Source organism: Somniosus microcephalus, chromosome 9 (assembly GCF_052327205.1).
Source record: "Somniosus microcephalus isolate GS21.2 chromosome 9, FLI_Smic_1.0, whole genome shotgun sequence".
Taxonomy (NCBI): domain Eukaryota; kingdom Metazoa; phylum Chordata; class Chondrichthyes; order Squaliformes; family Somniosidae; genus Somniosus; species Somniosus microcephalus.
This window is the reverse complement of record NC_140995.1, coordinates 79,067,395-79,083,772: the sequence shown is the minus strand read 5'-3', so window position 1 is coordinate 79,083,772 and position 16,378 is coordinate 79,067,395. Positions and strand designations below refer to the sequence as shown.

General features: G+C 44.5%; 1 protein-coding gene across 5 annotated transcripts in view; it reads left to right on the top strand.

Annotated features, from left to right (window-relative positions):
• Positions 1 to 6,916: 6,916 nt before the first annotated feature.
• The window catches only part of LOC147112490 (structural maintenance of chromosomes protein 6-like), a 214,879-nt gene continuing 205,417 nt past the window's right edge, over positions 6,917 to 16,378 (top strand). For 2 of the 5 annotated variants that reach the window (XR_015079510.1, XM_085996781.1), the window contains exons 1-2: positions 6,919 to 7,700; positions 8,917 to 9,004. The gene's annotated coding sequence lies outside the window, so the exon portion shown is untranslated. Of the gene's footprint in view, positions 7,701 to 8,916; positions 9,005 to 16,378 lie in introns of all 5 variants that reach the window. The other 3 variants (XM_085996784.1, XM_085996783.1, XM_085996782.1) reach the window with 3 other exon arrangements.

Below are 16,378 nucleotides of genomic sequence, written 5' to 3'. Positions count from 1 at the left end.
TCTGAATCAACTACTTCACTCTCCATCTTAATGAAGAATTCTATCATATTATGATCGCTCCTCCCCAAGGGGCTGCGCACAACAAGATTGCTAATTAATCCTTTCTCATTACATAATACCCAGTCTAAGCTGGCCTGATCTCTAGTTGGTTCCTCGACATATTGGTCCAGGAAACCATCCCGTATACACTCTATTCCCCATATTCCTCCTCCACAGTATTGTTAGTAATTTGGTTAGACCAATCTATATGTAGATTAAAGTCACCCATGATAACTGCTGTGCCCTTATTGCACGCATCTCTAATTTACCGTTTAATGCCATCCCCAACCTCAGCATTGCTGTTTGGGGGTCTGCATACAACTCCCACTAACGTTTTCTGCCCCTTGGTATTTCTCAGCTCTACCCATACAGATTCCATATCATCAGAGCTAATATCCTTCCTTACTATTGTGTTAATCTCCTTTTTAACCAGCAATGCTGCCTTTTCCTTTTTGCCTGTCCTTCCTGAACATTGAATACCCCTGGATGTTGAATTCCCAGCCTTGGTCACCCTGGAGCCATGTCTCCGTAATCCCAATTACATCATATCCATTTACCTCTATTTGCACAGCTAATTCATCCACCTTATTACGAATGCTCCTCACATTAAGACACAAAGTCTTCAGGCTTATTTTTTTAACACTCTTAGACCTTTTAGAATTATTGTTTACTGCGGCCATGTTTGATTTACACCCTTGATTTCTCTGACTTCCACTTTTGCTTTTCTCCTTCCTGTCTTTTGCTTCTATCCTTGTTTCCCTTTCCTCTGTCTCCCTGCACAGGTTCCCAATCCCCTGCCATTTTAGTTGAAACCCTCCCCAATAGCAATAGCAAACACTTCCCCTAGGACATCGGTCCCGGTCCTGCCCAGGTGCAAAGCGTCCAGTTTGTACTTGTCCCACCTCCCCCAGAACCGGTTCCAATGTCCCAGGAATTTGAATCCCTCCCCCTTGCACCATTCTTCTAGCCACGTATTCATCTGAAATATCCTTATATTTCTACTCTGACTAGCATGTGGCACTGGTAGCAATCCTGAGATTACTACCTTTGAGGTCCTATTTTTTAATTTACCTCCTAACTCCCTATATTCAGCTTTTAGCACCTCATCCTGTTTTCTACCTATGTCGTTGGTAACTATATGCAGCACGACAACTGGATGTTCACCCTCCCCCTCCAGAATGCCCTGCAGCTGCTCTGAAACATCTTGGCCGTTGCACCAGGGAGGCAACATACCATCCTGGAGTCTCGTTTGCGGCTGCAGAAACGCCTATCTATTCCCCTTACAATAGTATCCCCTATCACTATAGCTCTCCCGCTCTTTTTCCTCCCGTCCCGTGCAGCAGAACCACCCATGGTGCCAGGAAGTTGGTTGCTGCTGCCTTCCCCCGATAAGCCATCCTCCACAATAATATCCAGAGGGGTATATCTGTTTGAGAGGGGGCTGGCCACAGGGGACCCCTGCACTTCCTGCCTGCGCCCACTACACTGCCTGGTGGTCACCCATTCCCTTCCTGCCTGTGCAGCCTTTACCTGCAGTGTGACCAACTGATTAAACGTGATATCGCGAATGCTCCAGTATGTATCCATTCGCAGCTCCAGCCAGTCTGCGGTCTGTCAGTAGCTGCGGCTGGATACACTTCACGCACACATGGTCATCAGGGACACAGGAAGTGTCCCTCATTTCCCACATAGTGCAGGAGGAGCATGCCATGGTGCCGAGCTGTTCTGCCATGACTTACTCTTTAATTAATTTAAATTAAATCAATGCCACCAATTATACAATTAAATGCTATACTCAAGGCCCTTGTTTCCTAGCATTCCCTGCTACACAACAGAGACCTTAGAAACTATAACCACAAAATTAAGACCTTCTAAACTTTATAAACTATGAACATTAACTGTCAAGCTAAAGAGTAGTGTAAGTATTCACCCAATCAGCTGCTTCCTCCTGCCCGCGTCACATTTTGAATTGTGATGTGGCTCTGGAACGCCGCCGCCGGTCTGTGAGATTGGTAAGCCTGTGAAAGAAAGCCCACGAAAGTGAGTTTAAATACTCAGAGTCATAGAAACATAGAAAATAGGAGCAGGAGTAGGCCATTCGGCCCTCGAGCCTGCTCCGCCATTCAATGCGATCATGGCTGATCATCCAAATTCAGTACCCTGTCCCTGCTTTCTCCCCATATCCCTTGATCCCTTTAGCCTTAAGAAATATATCTAACTCCTTCTTGAATATATTTAATGAATTGGCCTCAACTACCTTCTGTGGTCGAGAATTCCACAGGTTCACCACTCTCTGGGTGAAGAAATTCCTCCTCATCTCTGTCCTTAATGGCTTACCCCTTATCCTTAGACTGTGACCCCTGGTTCTGGACTCCCCTGCCATCGGGAACATCCTTCCTGCATCTAGTCCTGTTAGAATTTTATAAGTTTCAATGAGATCCCCTCTCATTCTTCTAAACTCCAGCGAGTATAAGCCCAATCGACCCAATTTCTCCTCATACGTCATTCCTGCCATCCCAGGTATCAGCCTGGTGAATCTTCGCTGCACTCCTTCCATGGCAAGAACATCCTTCCTCAGATAAGGTGACCAAAACTGCACACAATACTCAAGATGTGGTCTCACCAAGGCCCTGTACAACTGCAGCAAGACATCCTTGTTCCTGTCCTCAAACCCTCTCGCTATGAAGGCCAACATACCATTTGCCTTCTTAACCGCCTGCTGCACCTGCATGCTTACCTTCAGCGACTGGTGCACAAGGACACCCAGGTCTCGTTGCACTTCCCCTTCTCCCAATCTATTGCCATTCAGATAATAATCTGCCTTCTTGTTTTTGACACCAAAGTGGATAACCTCGGATTTATCCACGTTATATTGCATCTGCCATGCTTCTGCCCAATCACCCAACCTGTCCAAATCATACTGGAGTTTTTCGGCATCCTCCTCACAGCACACACGCCCACCCAGCTGTGTGTCATCTGCAAACTTGGAGATATTACATCAAGTTCTCTCGTCCAGATCATTAATATATATTGTGAATAGCTGTGGTCCAAGGACCGATCCCTGCGGTACCCCACTAGTCACTGCCTGCCACTTGGAAAAAGAGCCGTTTATTCCAACTCTTTGCTTTCAGTCTGCCAACCAGTTCTCTATCCAACTCAATACCTTGCCCCCAATCCCATGTGCCTTAACTTTACATGCTAATCTCTTATGCGGGACCTTATCGAAAGCCTGCTGAAAGTCCAAATACACCACATCCACTGGTTCTTCCTTATCTATTTTACCAGTTACATCCTCAAAAAATTCCAGTAGATTAGTCAAGCATGATTTACCTTTTGTAAATCCATGTTGACTTTGTCCGATCCGGTCACTGTTTTCCAAGTGCTCTGCTATTACATCTTTTATAATGGACTCTAGCATTTTCCCCACTACCGATGTGGTCTGTAATTCCCCGTTTTCTCTCCGCTCTCACCGCTCCCGACACTAGCCTGTGAAAGAAAGCCCGCGAAAGTGAGTTTAAATACTCACTGAACCTCTGCTCTCACCGCTCCCAACACTGGCCTCTGTATATAAAAAAAAAAAAAAAGCCCGCGAAAGTGAGTTTAAATACTGACTAAGTCTCCGCTCTCACCGCTCCCGACACCAGCCTGTGAAAAAAGCCCGCAAAAGTGATTTTGAGGATGGGAATGACTGGCAATCAGGACTTAGAATCATAGAATGGTTACAGCACAGAGGAGGCCATTCAGCCCGTTGATCCCTTGCCAGCTCTCTGCAAGAGCACTTCAGCTAGTCCCACTCCCCCGCCCTTTCCCCGTAGCCCTGCAAATCACCTTCAATCTGTGTCCTCTGGTTCTCGACCCTTCTGCCAATGGGAACAGTTTCTCTCTATCTACTCTGTCCAGACCCCTCATGATTTTGAACACCTCTATCCAATCACCTCTCAACCCCAGCTTCTCCAGTCTATCCACATAACTGAAGTTCTTCATCCCTGGAATCATTCTCGTAAATCTTTTCTGCACCCTTTCTAAGGCCTTCACATCCTTCCTAAAGTGCGGTGCCCAGCATTGAACACAATACTCCAGTTGAGGCCGAACCAGTGTTTTATAAAGGTTCATCATAACTCCCTTGCTTTTGTACTCTATGCCTCTATTTATGAAGCCCAAATTTTGAAATTGTGCCCTGTGCTCCCAAGTCCAAGTCATTAACATATATAAAGAAAAGCAGTGGTCTTAGTACCAACCCCTGGGAAATACCACCGTATACCTTCCACCAGTCCAAAAAAAAAACATTCACGACTACTCTCTGTTTCCTGTTACTTAGCCAATTTCATTTCCATGCTGCCACTGTCCCTTTTATTCATTGGGCTTCAACTTTGCTCTCTATTATGTGGCACTTTATCAAATGCCTTTTGGAAGTCCATATACACCACATCAACCGCATCGCCCTCATCAACCCTCTCTGTTACCTCATCAAAAAACTCAATCAAGTTAGTTTTACACGAATTGCCTTTAACAAATCTGTGCTGGCTTTCCTTAATTAATCCACACTTGTCCAAGTGACTGTTAACTTTGTCCCTGATTATCATTTCCAAAAGTTTCCCCACTACCGAGGTTAAACTGACTGGCATGTAATTGCTGGGTTTATCCTTGCACCCTTTTTTGAACAAGGGTGTAACATTTGCAATTCTCCAGTCCTCTGGTACCACCCCCGTATCTAAGGAGAATTGGAAGATTATGGCCAGTACCTCAGCGATTTCCTCCTTAACCTCCCTCAGCATCCTAGGATGCATCCCATCTGGTCCTGGTGACTTATCAACTTTAAGTTCAGACAGCCTTTCTGGTACGTCTTTTACAATTTTTATCTCATCCAGTAACTCCAGTACTGCCTTTTTCACTATTACTTTGGCAGCATCTTCTTCCTTGGTGAAGACAGGTGCAAAGTATTCATTTAGTACCTCAGCCATGCCCTCTGCCTCCATGCGTAGGTCTCCTTTTTGGTCCCTAATCAGCCCCACCCCTCCTCTTACTACCCGTTTACTATTTATATGTCTATAGAAGACTTTTGAATTCCCTTTTATGTTAGCTGCCAATCTATTCTCATATTCTCTCTTTGCCACTCTTATTTTCTTTTTCACTTCTCCTCTGAACTTTTTATATTTAGCTTGATTCTCAGATGTATTCTCAACCTGACATCTGTCATATGCGCCCTTTTTCCGCTTCATCTTACTGTCTATCCCTTTAGTCATCCAGGGAGCTCTGGCTTTAGTTGCCTTACCTTTCACCCTCATGGGAATGTACCTCAACTGTACCAGAACCATCTTCTCTTTAAAGGCAGCCCATTGTTCGATTACTGTTTTGCCTGACAATCTTTGATTTCAATTTACCCGGGCCAGATCCGTTCTCAACCCACTGAAATTTGCCTTCCTCCAATTAAGTATTTTTACTCTAGATAGCTCCCTGTCCTTTTCCATAGCTAATCTAAACCTTATGATACTATGATCACAGTTCCTCTACTGACACTTGCTCCACTTGACCCACCATATTCCCCAGAGCCAGATCCAGCAATGCCTCCTCCCTCGTCGGGCCGGAAACGTACTGATCAAGAATGTTCTCCTGAACACACTTCAGAAATTCTTCCCCCTCTCTGCCCTTTACACTATTATTATCCCAGTCTATATTAGGATAGTTAAAGTCCCCCATTATCACTGCTCTATAGTTCTTGCACCTCTCAGTAATTTCCCTGCAAATTTGCTCCTCAATATCTTTCCCACTAGTTGGTAGCCTATAGAATACACCGAGGAGTGTAATGGCACCTCTATTGTTTCTTAACTCGAACCAAATAGCTTCTGTCCTTGACCCCTCCAGGACATCCTCTCTCTCTCCAGCACTGTAACACTTTCCTTAGCCAATACTGGCACCCCACCTCCTTTCTTTCCTTCCCTATCTTTCCTGAACACCTTCTATCCAGGAATATTTAATACCCAATCCTGCCTTTTTTTGAGCCAGCTCTCCATTATCGCCATGACATCATATTCCCATGTGGCTATTTGCGCCTGCAGCTCACCAACCTTATTTACCACACTTCGTGCATTCACACACATGCACTGTAAACCTGTCTTAGACCTTCCTGTATTCTCTCTTAATCTGACCCCATCTAATACCTTACTATTTCTTACTCTAGTGCTATCTGTCTCTCTTCATCTTTTGTGCACTTTGGGGGTGAAATTCCTCTGGAGGGTTGTTTGGGGTGCTAAGTAAAAAATGTTTGAAAAGTTAGCGCCAGGTGCTAACCTTTTCAAACACTTGTTAAATTCCCATTTTTTCTTCCAAGAGGGAAGTGGAGAGCTAAATCAAGCGCTACACTTGCCTCTTGGCGCGCAAGAGTTGGGGAATGTCCCGATCCGGGGCAAATTGCTCAGCAGTGCCACATGTGGTCAAGCGTGGCACTGCCTTGTTGCAGTGCCCCATGCTGCGAGCTCTGCAGGTTTATTTTTGGATATGTGGGCCACTGGGGAATGGGAGTGCCGGGCTGACCGATTGCAGCACAGATGCCGCGACCGGTGGCCGAAAATAAATATTTTTTTAAATCGGCAAATTTTTTTGGCCGGCCGGCTGCCCACCGCGCCTTTAGGTTGTGCTCCGTGAGCAGCCAGCCTCGGTGTTTGCGACCCCTGCAGCAGTCGGTAACATCGCTCGGCGCTGCTGCGGGGCACGATTGCGAATTTTTCCTCTGAGGTGCTGCGCCCGGAGATGATGTCATGATCTCTGGGCACAGAAGATCAGGACGATACCCAGCCGCTAACTTCCCGCAGAATTTTGCAGGAGGCGTGGTTACCGCCTCAGAGGGGGGGCGCAGTGCCATTCGCGTCCCGTTAACGCCTTTCACTGGAGGCACATGAGGGGAATTTCTCCCCGTGTTTCTCCTTTCTAATGCTACACCCTGGTGCCCATCCCCCTGCCAAGTTACTGTAGACAGGAGAAAAGTGGCATAATTTTGGACAAGTCAGAGTTTATAGAGGGTGGAGAACAGGAGGTAAGGAATGGTGCCAGCAGTGGAGGAGCTGAGGTAGGGGCGAAGGCAGGCAATGTTATGGAAGTGGATGTAAGTAGTGTTTAAAAATCAGCTCAGGATTGAACAGGATGCCAGAATTACAAAGTCTGATCCAGCCTGAGAATGTGGTCAGAGATGGGTATGTAAGTCAGTGGCAAAGGAGTGTGCCTGTGAAAGATCAGCTAATGCCTGCTGATGATGTTGCTAATGGGCAGCAGGTAGATATGGATGGCAGAGAATCAAATTGTTCCAAATTGATGAGTAACCGCAACAAATGTTAATTGGCTGCAAAGCTAAATACAAAAAAAAGTGATCAACAGAATTTAAATAGAGGAACTGGAAATCTTTAAAAGTCACAAGATACAGGCATTTAGAAAAAAAATGAAGAGGAGGAGAAAGTGTAGGAATGTTCTCACAGATAAAACGTGCGGATTTCAAGTGTGTCTGCGTGGACTGGGTGAGGATTGCTCCTCCCCGCTAAAAAAAAAACTGGCATTGCCTGCAACATAAACAAAGCCGAATGAACTGAAAAGGTCTGCAGACGATGTGACGTTTATCTCCGCCGTGTAAAGCGCTCTGAGACATCTCGGTACACGAGGGCCGCTATAAACACGTAAGCTGTTTTAAGTGAATCGGGCTTGCTTTCTGACTATAACTCTAATATGCACTATTACTCTTATAACTCGCACAACCTTGCACATTTTTGCTTTTGAATGCCATCCTCTTTGCGAACCTGTCTCGCTGTAGGTATAGACTAATAACTACCAAGATAAGAAACAGTTTGCCAGACTTCTGCTCCTCGAATTGGAAGGTCAAGCTATGTGATATAAGGGTTCGTACCAAACGGCTCTGTGAGCTGTTCGAATTTGGGTTTACACACTGCAAGAACAGCAGCGACTGTAATGTCTACCCTGCAGTGAATATGCCCTTTATTTTTCCATCAGAGAGGCCAGAAGGAACTTACTGCTCTTCCGCCTTTGTATTTCTACAATTCTCTTAATTTGGGGAATTTAAAACAATTTGGGAAATTACCTCCTGCCTACCATCCTGTGATGTTTCCCAGCTTCGACTCCTGTTTCTCAGCTTTGCCCCACCTTCATAGTTTGTTTCGATAGTTCCCCCCCCAAATCTTTCCTCAATCTTTAACGAGCCCATTTGTAGTTCTTGAAATTTTTGTTGGGTTTCGAGTAAGTCTCTTTGCTAACCTATGTTTCTCCAGAAGGCTCCCCTTGCTACTGAACTATATGTACAGCTTTGCAACGCTGCCTTCCATGGTTACTTCTGACCCGTTTTTATAATGATGTAAATCTCAGTATTTTAACATCTGCATACCTCAATTCCATTTTAATTCTCATGTGAGACTTTGTGAAGACTTTACAAAGATCTTGCAGATTTCTTTGAGAGAAAAGTTGATTGGGTTTTTCTTTTCTAAATTGTTTCAAATTATTTTTAAAATGTGTCTTTGTGTAGTTGAAAGACCATGAGATGCAATTGTTGGTTTCATTGAAGATCTTTGCATGGGCTATCTCCCACCAACAACAGAATAAAAAAAGCAGTCCATCTGTGTGTTGTCTGTGTGGTGCACAGGAAGAGATAGCAAGGCCAAGAAGCACCAGATCAAACAGGCAGTCAAGAAATATTGATGTAGCTAAAGTCAATACTTTTTTATCAGGCCCGACAGTGAGAAGAAAGTCTGGCCACAGACTACGATGCATTGGATGTTGCTAATAAGATTGGCTTCATTTATACTCGTCCCAAGAAGAGCTGTATCTGCAATAACACTTTAAATACAAAAAAAACCTGACATGATGTTCCCATTTGTGTTATAGTGGCAGGGACACACCGAATTCAGGCCGAGAGTGAAACGGGACGGTTGGAAGTTTGAATTTTCACCCGAGTGCAGCAGGAGGGAAAGTGGTAAGAGTTCATCCCCCAGCCAGACCTGCCCTTGTTCAGTTAGCGATGGGTTTTAGGCTGGGGTGGAGCCTCCTGCCGCCTCCTGTCCCCATCCCCGGACAGTGCGGAGTGTCGGCTCCAACCGTTAAATGGGACTCCCTGCCAACTGGTGACGGTGCAGTGGTTTCATAGTGACCATACCGACCTTGACAGAGTTCCTGGTCTTCAGCGTGTGTCCTCCAGGTCTTCAGCTCTGGACTGTCCCACCTCCCAGCACAACAGAGTCCTTCAAAACATTCATTGACACTCATGCCACAGTCCAGGGTGAATTTTCCTACTCTCTGCTTTATGAACGGCAAGTCTTGCCCCCTAGGCATTAGCTTGTTTTTTTCTCCCAGATTGCTGAAAAGAAACCCCACATTTTTCCTCTAAGACCAATGGGGATAGTTGGGCCTGTGTCTGTGGGGATAGTTGGGCCTGTGTCTGTGGGGATAGTTGGGCCTGTGTCTGTGGGGATAGTTGGGCCTGTGTCTGTGGGGATAGTTGGGCCTGTGTCTGTGGGGATAGTTGGGCCTCTGTCTGGGAATAGTTGGGCCTGCGTCTGTGGGGATAGTTGGGCCTGCGTCTGTGGGGATAGTTGGGCCTGTGGGGATAGTTGGGCCTGTGTCTGTGAGGATAGTTGGGCCTGTGTCTGTGGGGATAGTTGGGCTTGTGTCTGTGGGGATAGTTGGGCCTGTGTCTGTGGGGATAGTTGGGCCTGTGTCTGTGGGGATAGTTGGGCCTGTGTCTGTGAGGATAGTTGGGCCTGTGTCTGTGGGGATAGTTGGGCCTGTGTCTGTGGGGATAGTTGGGCTTGTGTCTGTGGGGATAGTTGGGCCTGTGTCTGTGGGGATAGTTGGGCCTATGTCTGTGGGGATGGTTGGGCCTGTGTCTGTGGGGATAGTTGGGCCTGTGTCTGTGGGGATAGTTGGGCCTGTGTCTGTGGGGATAGTTGGGCCTGTGTCTGTGGGGATAGTTGGGCCTGTGTCTGTGGGGATAGTTGGGCCTGTGTCTGTGGGGATAGTTGGGCCTGTGTCTGTGGGGATAGTTGGGCTTGTGTCTGTGGGGATAGTTGGGCCTGTGTCTGTGGGGATAGTTGGGCCTGTGTCTGTGAGGATAGTTGGGCCTGTGTCTGTGGGGATAGTTGGGCCTGTGTCTGTGGGGATAGTTGGGCTTGTGTCTGTGGGGATAGTTGGGCCTGTGTCTGTGGGGATAGTTGGGCCTGTGTCTGTGGGGATAGTTGGGCCTATGTCTGTGGGGATGGTTGGGCCTGTGTCTGTGGGGATAGTTGGGCCTGTGTCTGTGGGGATAGTTGGGCCTGTGTCTGTGGGGATAGTTGGGCCTGTGTCTGTGGGGATAGTTGGGCCTCTGGGAATAGTTGGGCCTGTGTCTGTGGGGATAGTTGGGCCTGTGTCTGTGGGGATAGTTGGGCCTGTGTCTGTGAGGATAGTTGGGCCTGTGTCTGTGGGGATAGTTGGGCCTGTGTCTGTGGGGATAGTTGGGCTTGTGTCTGTGGGGATAGTTGGGCCTGTGTCTGTGGGGATAGTTGGGCCTATGTCTGTGGGGATGGTTGGGCCTGTGTCTGTGGGGATAGTTGGGCCTGTGTCTGTGGGGATAGTTGGGCCTGTGTCTGTGGGGATAGTTGGGCCTGTGTCTGTGGGGATAGTTGGGCCTCTGTCTGGGAATAGTTGGGCCTGTGTCTGTGGGGATAGTTGGGCCTGTGTCTGTGGGGATAGTTGGGCCTCTGTCTGGGAATAGTTGGGCCTGTGTAGGGACTGCCTCTTGGAAAAAAAATGAAAAAGACTAAACCAGGATAGATACTCTTTCTTTGACACTGCACATCCTCAGTTCACCATAGGAGTATAACAAGGTAGTGCAGGACTAGGAGGAGGAGATCCTCATGGGAGAATAGACACTCCATCCATTAAAACAGACAGGCCAAACATCCTTGGGACCCCGCCTAAGGTTAGGCTGTTGTGCTTGGCAAAGTGTGTGGGCTGGTCCATGTGGCCATATGACAAAGGTCATCCATTGATACTTTTTTCAGTGCTGCCCAGGAAGTAGCCATTGAACACATGCAGTTTACCTTCACTGATCCCGAAGATTCCTTGCAGCAAGGTGGTAATGCACAATGCATTCCACAAGCTGCAATTATCTGATTCACCAGAAGCTGTGAAGCTTTTCAGAGACGAAGAGTTAGTTTGATCTGCGGATGGAGTTAGTGCTGTTGATGTAACACATCAAGGAGTGTATTGTTGAAGCTAAACTAGTCGTCTGATTTTTTTTACTAGACTTCTAATTACACAATGGCAGAATATTTAATGCAAAACCCCCAGAATTGTGACTGGTTCAGTTGTAGTTTGCCTGCCATTTCTTTATTCTACGGTTTTTCAAGTTTTACAGTTTGCCGGCCTTTTCTGGATTATACAATGTTTGCACTTTGCTTGGCTGCTGACTTCACTTCCAGGTGAACTTTTAATTCTTTTAACGACTGCCCTTTTCCTGGCCTCCAACTCCACTGTGACCCTGTCATGCATGCTCCTCCACTATTGGGCTAGGACCTACAGCCTCCTATTGGTCAGCCCCAGACTGCCTGTTCTCTTTTTCCCCCCCCCCCCTCACCTGTCATCCTGCCATGTTGGTTCACTCTTAATCCCCGCGGGGCCTGCTGCCTGCTATTTTCTGAGCTTGGCCTACCCTTCCTCTTCTCTGCTCACTCCCCATGTTCTGTGCTCCCTCCAGGCCTTATCTGCCATCTTTGCTGGTAAACTGGCACTTCAGTACTCATGTCAACTAATCAAATCACTCAGAACATTATTTGAAATAATTTTCAACTGCTGTTTTTTGCTGAAATTGAAATTTCTAATGTCCCAATTAAGTTTTTAAACTAAATTTTAAAAAATCAAGTAATTACATATTTCACAGTGCCCTGGCAAATATTTATCCCTCAACCAACACCTAAAAACATATTAGCTGCTCATTATCATATTGCTGTTTGTGGGAGCTTGCTGTGCGCAAATTGGCTGCCGCGTTTCCTACATTACGACAGTGACTATACTTCAAAAGTACTTCATTGGCTGTAAAGCACTTTGGGACGTCCTCGGGACGTGAAAGACGCTATATAAATGCAAATCTTTCTTCTAGTAACATTTAAGGGCTTCTTTGAAGTTTTCACTTAAAGGCTTCTGCCTCTTGCGACAGCCTGGGCTTGGACTACATTGTCCAGAATTTCCTGGCGGCTTGCTACATCTTGGAGCCCATTTTATGGAGGCAAAAAATCCTAAGAAATTTTGGCGTAATTTCCTGAGGATTTTGCACCACCCCACTGAAACGGTTAACCGTTAATTAGCATAGCCCTGTCCCCATTAAAATCAATGGCGATCACGAATTTGCTGAATGCACACTACTTTGATCACCGCTGACTCTTAGACTGTTACAGAATTACACTGGTGAGCTCAGTAAATTTGATATAAACACAGGAATCTTAGTTTACTGTTTAAATATGTTTTCAATTGACACTCAAATCCATAATTAGTGTAAATTTCACTTTTATTTCCATGTATAATACATTTGGCTTCAATTGAATATATTTTGTAGTTTATCACCAATCAAATTTACAGCTGTGCATCTGTTAGGTCAAATAATATGATTTCTTTAATAAGCATAATCTATTTAACCATTGACTAATGACATGTAACAACACAACAGAATAAATATGATAAGACAATAAAGTGTTTGACTGCAGTGGATCTGTTGGGAATTTGGGTTAGAACTCAGCCAAATAGCTCAGTATTACTTGCAAGATAAAATTCACTTCAAGCATGACTCCCGCTGGAAATTCTTTTCCCCTAAGAACTCTGTGTTTCACATCATTATTTTATTGTATTCTCTTTTCTCCATCAGAACCTGAGCTCTTCAAGACTGGATTTTTGATCTGTAATTATTAATTTTAGTCAGTGTTATGTGTCTGTAACTAAACTATAATTATCCTTTTAAATTATTTAAAAGAGGCAACGTCGCTTCTGGGCGTCGTACAGTTGCCTTCGAGATTCTACAAATTCTTTCTTTATATATTTAACTCAGAATTACCTGGCTTAGATTGATCAAAGCAGATCCCACATTTTTGAAGGTTTAATGTAATGCAAATGCGAATACTATTTATACTAAATTATTTCTCGCACTGCTAGATACTGTAATTGAAAAAACAGCTATAGCCTCTTGATACAACGTGGGAGTTACATAAGAGCTCTTATTTTCCTAATAATCTTTGTTCTTATGACGATCTTTATTTCTGTTGATATCTTTTAGTAGTGTGCTGCCAGATATAAATAAACAAATACATTAGGTTGAACTCTGCGCAGAAATCAACAAACAAAATGAATTCTTAACTATACATTGGCTGCACCGCTCCTGATTCACCGCTATACTCACTGTAGCAAATTCTAATTAGAAACCCAGGAAATTTTAGAGCAAGTTAACAATGGTGAGATTGGTGCGCAAAACAGCAACATTTACAGCGTATGTCGATGATCTCGCCAGTACTGGAAATTCCGGGCTGATATATCTGCTCAGAGAGTTGGCTCTGTGCTAGCTGAAGGCAGAGCTTGCAGTGTGAGCATGAGCAGTGTGCACAATTTCCCCCAGTGCATAAGTAGCACTTAGCCCAACTTTGGAATGTTTTTCTTCAGCTTCCAGCAATATCTGTTTGATTGCTTTTCAGAGTTGTTTGTAGGAAAGCTGGAGAATAAATTTCAAAAACTTTATTCAGTTTATGATTAGATTGAGTGTTTTTAAAACAGAGGTTGTGTCTGTGTGGCACGAGCACTTGTATATGAGAGCGAGAGAAACCCCCCATTCAAACCTGACCTTGTACTGATTACACACCTGTTGTAACTTTTGTTTCACTTTGATTTATCAACATTATTTTTTATTTCAGTGGAAAAGTTAAATTATGCCATAACAGTTTGTTTTTGAAAAACAATTTGATACAAACCGGACAATGAGTGTTACATCGAGTTTACAGCACAGAAACAGGCCATTCAGTTCACCTTGTCCATGCCAGTGTTTATGCTCCACACAAGCCTCCTCCCACCCTTCTTCATCTAACCCCATCAACATATCCTTCTGTTCCTTTCTCCCTCATGTTTTTATCTAGCCTCCCCTTAAATGCATCTATTGTAGGAATGTCTAGTTCCTATCCAAAGACTGAGGTCCACTCAGGCGCTTAAACAAAACGAAGTTTAATGGAAACTAACAGGTTTAAACAAGAAACTGCAGGAGAACATCGAGTGTAGGTCTATTCAGTTCGGAGGCTCCACGAGGACTGCTGGCTGGTCCCGTGGTTGACGTCATGACGCATCACGTTCTTCCCGCCAGTGGGGGATCACGTGATGTACGGCGTGACGTCATCGTGTTTACCCGTGCTGTTAAAGTAATCATACTCTATACAAGTAAACAGTATAAAAGATACAGACTCAGGCTGTAGCTAACATGTTGTTAAAGGGAATTATATACAAACGGTCTGAGTCCTATCGTGGCTCCGCCACACTATGCTATTTGTCTCAACTACTCCTTGTGGTAGTGAGTTCCACATTCTAACCACTCCCTAGGTAAAGAAGTTTCTCTTGAATTCCCTACTGGATTTATTGGTGACTATCTTATATTTATGGCCCCTAGTTTTGGACTCCTCACCTCACAAGTGATAACATCTTCTTTACGTCTACCCTATTGAACCCCTTCATAATTTTTAAGATCTCTATAAGGTCACCCCTCAGCCTTCTCTTTTCTGGAGAAAAGAGTCCCAGCATGTTCAGTCTTTCCACATAGTTGTAACCTTTCATACTGGTAAATATTTTTTGCACTTTCTCCAGTGCCTCTATATTTTAGTCATATGGAGACTAGAACTGTGTACTCCAAGTGTGGTCTAACCAAGGTTCTATTCAAGTTTAACACATCCTCTCTGCTTTTCAATTCTATTCCTTTAGACATTAACCCCAGTGTTTTTTTGTTGCTTTTTTATGGCCTTGTAACCTGCCTTGCTACTTTTAATGATTTGTGAATCTATAGCTAGATCCCTTTGCTCCTCTACCCCATTTAGTCTCCTATTAACCAAGCAGCATGTGACCTGATTATTCATCTGACCAAAATGCACCACCTCACACTTATTTATATTGAAATTCATTTGTCTTTTACACGCCCATTGTCTTTTACCCACTTTTACACGCCCATTTCTTTTACCCACTTTTACACGCCCATTTGTCTTTTACACGCCCATTTGTCTTTTACACGCCCATTGTCTTTTACACACTTTTACACGCCCATTGTCTTTTACACGCCCATTTGTCTTTTACACGCCCATTTGTCTTTTACACGCCCGTTGTCTTTTACACACTTTACACGCCCATTGTCTGTTACACACTTTTACACACCCATTGTCTTTTACACACCCATTTGTCTTTTACACGCCCATTGTCTTTTACACGCCCATTTGTCTTTTACACGCCCATTGTCTTTTACACGCCCATTTGTCTTTTACACGCCCATTTGTAAATTTATTAACATCGTCTTGTATTTTGTCGCAGTCTTAGTATTAACTGTGCACCCCATGTATGATTTCACCTACTCTTTTAAATAAAAGTTGTCCCATTTTTACTTTAGCAGGCATATCCATCTGAGAGAGACAATCTATTTCTTATCTAATTTAGTTGAATCTCGGGTAAGATTAGCAAAATGTAAACCTCTTAATCAGTGACAACTGTGTTTGTTTGAGAGAGAGAAGATTCAGATACAAATCACTGAATTCATTGTTTGCAGACATCTTTTAGAAACTACACAAACAGTGCCACCAGACACAGGAGCCCTCCACGGTGCTGTCATTCCATGTCCTTTTTCCCCCTCCATCCACTGCTGACAGTCACAGGGAATCCACCACTGAAGCAAACCACAAGAATAAGGACAGAATGTATGACTTTAAAAATGCAACTGAATAACATCTGCACACCCTGGCCCGTTATTCCCCACCCTCAAACCTTGCTTCACCTGAGGACTACACCTGGTCTTGGCTCCCTGGGGGTGATTTTCAATGCTAACAAGGAGTTTTGCCTAAAACCCCTGGTCAGAATTCCACTCCAGACTCAGTAAAATAACCTTTTGCAAAGTTTTATTTGAGCTACAACAGCCAAAACAGCAAAAGCAATAGCTATCAGTCAAAATGAACAAAGAGTGACCTAACTGAGAACAGCAGATAATTCCCTTTACATAACACAAGAAATTTCAGGCTGCTGGCCAAAGATAAAAGGCTTGGCTATTTTTTTAAAGTGTGGTTGCTAAAATCAGTCAGTGGCTACCATAAGGTAT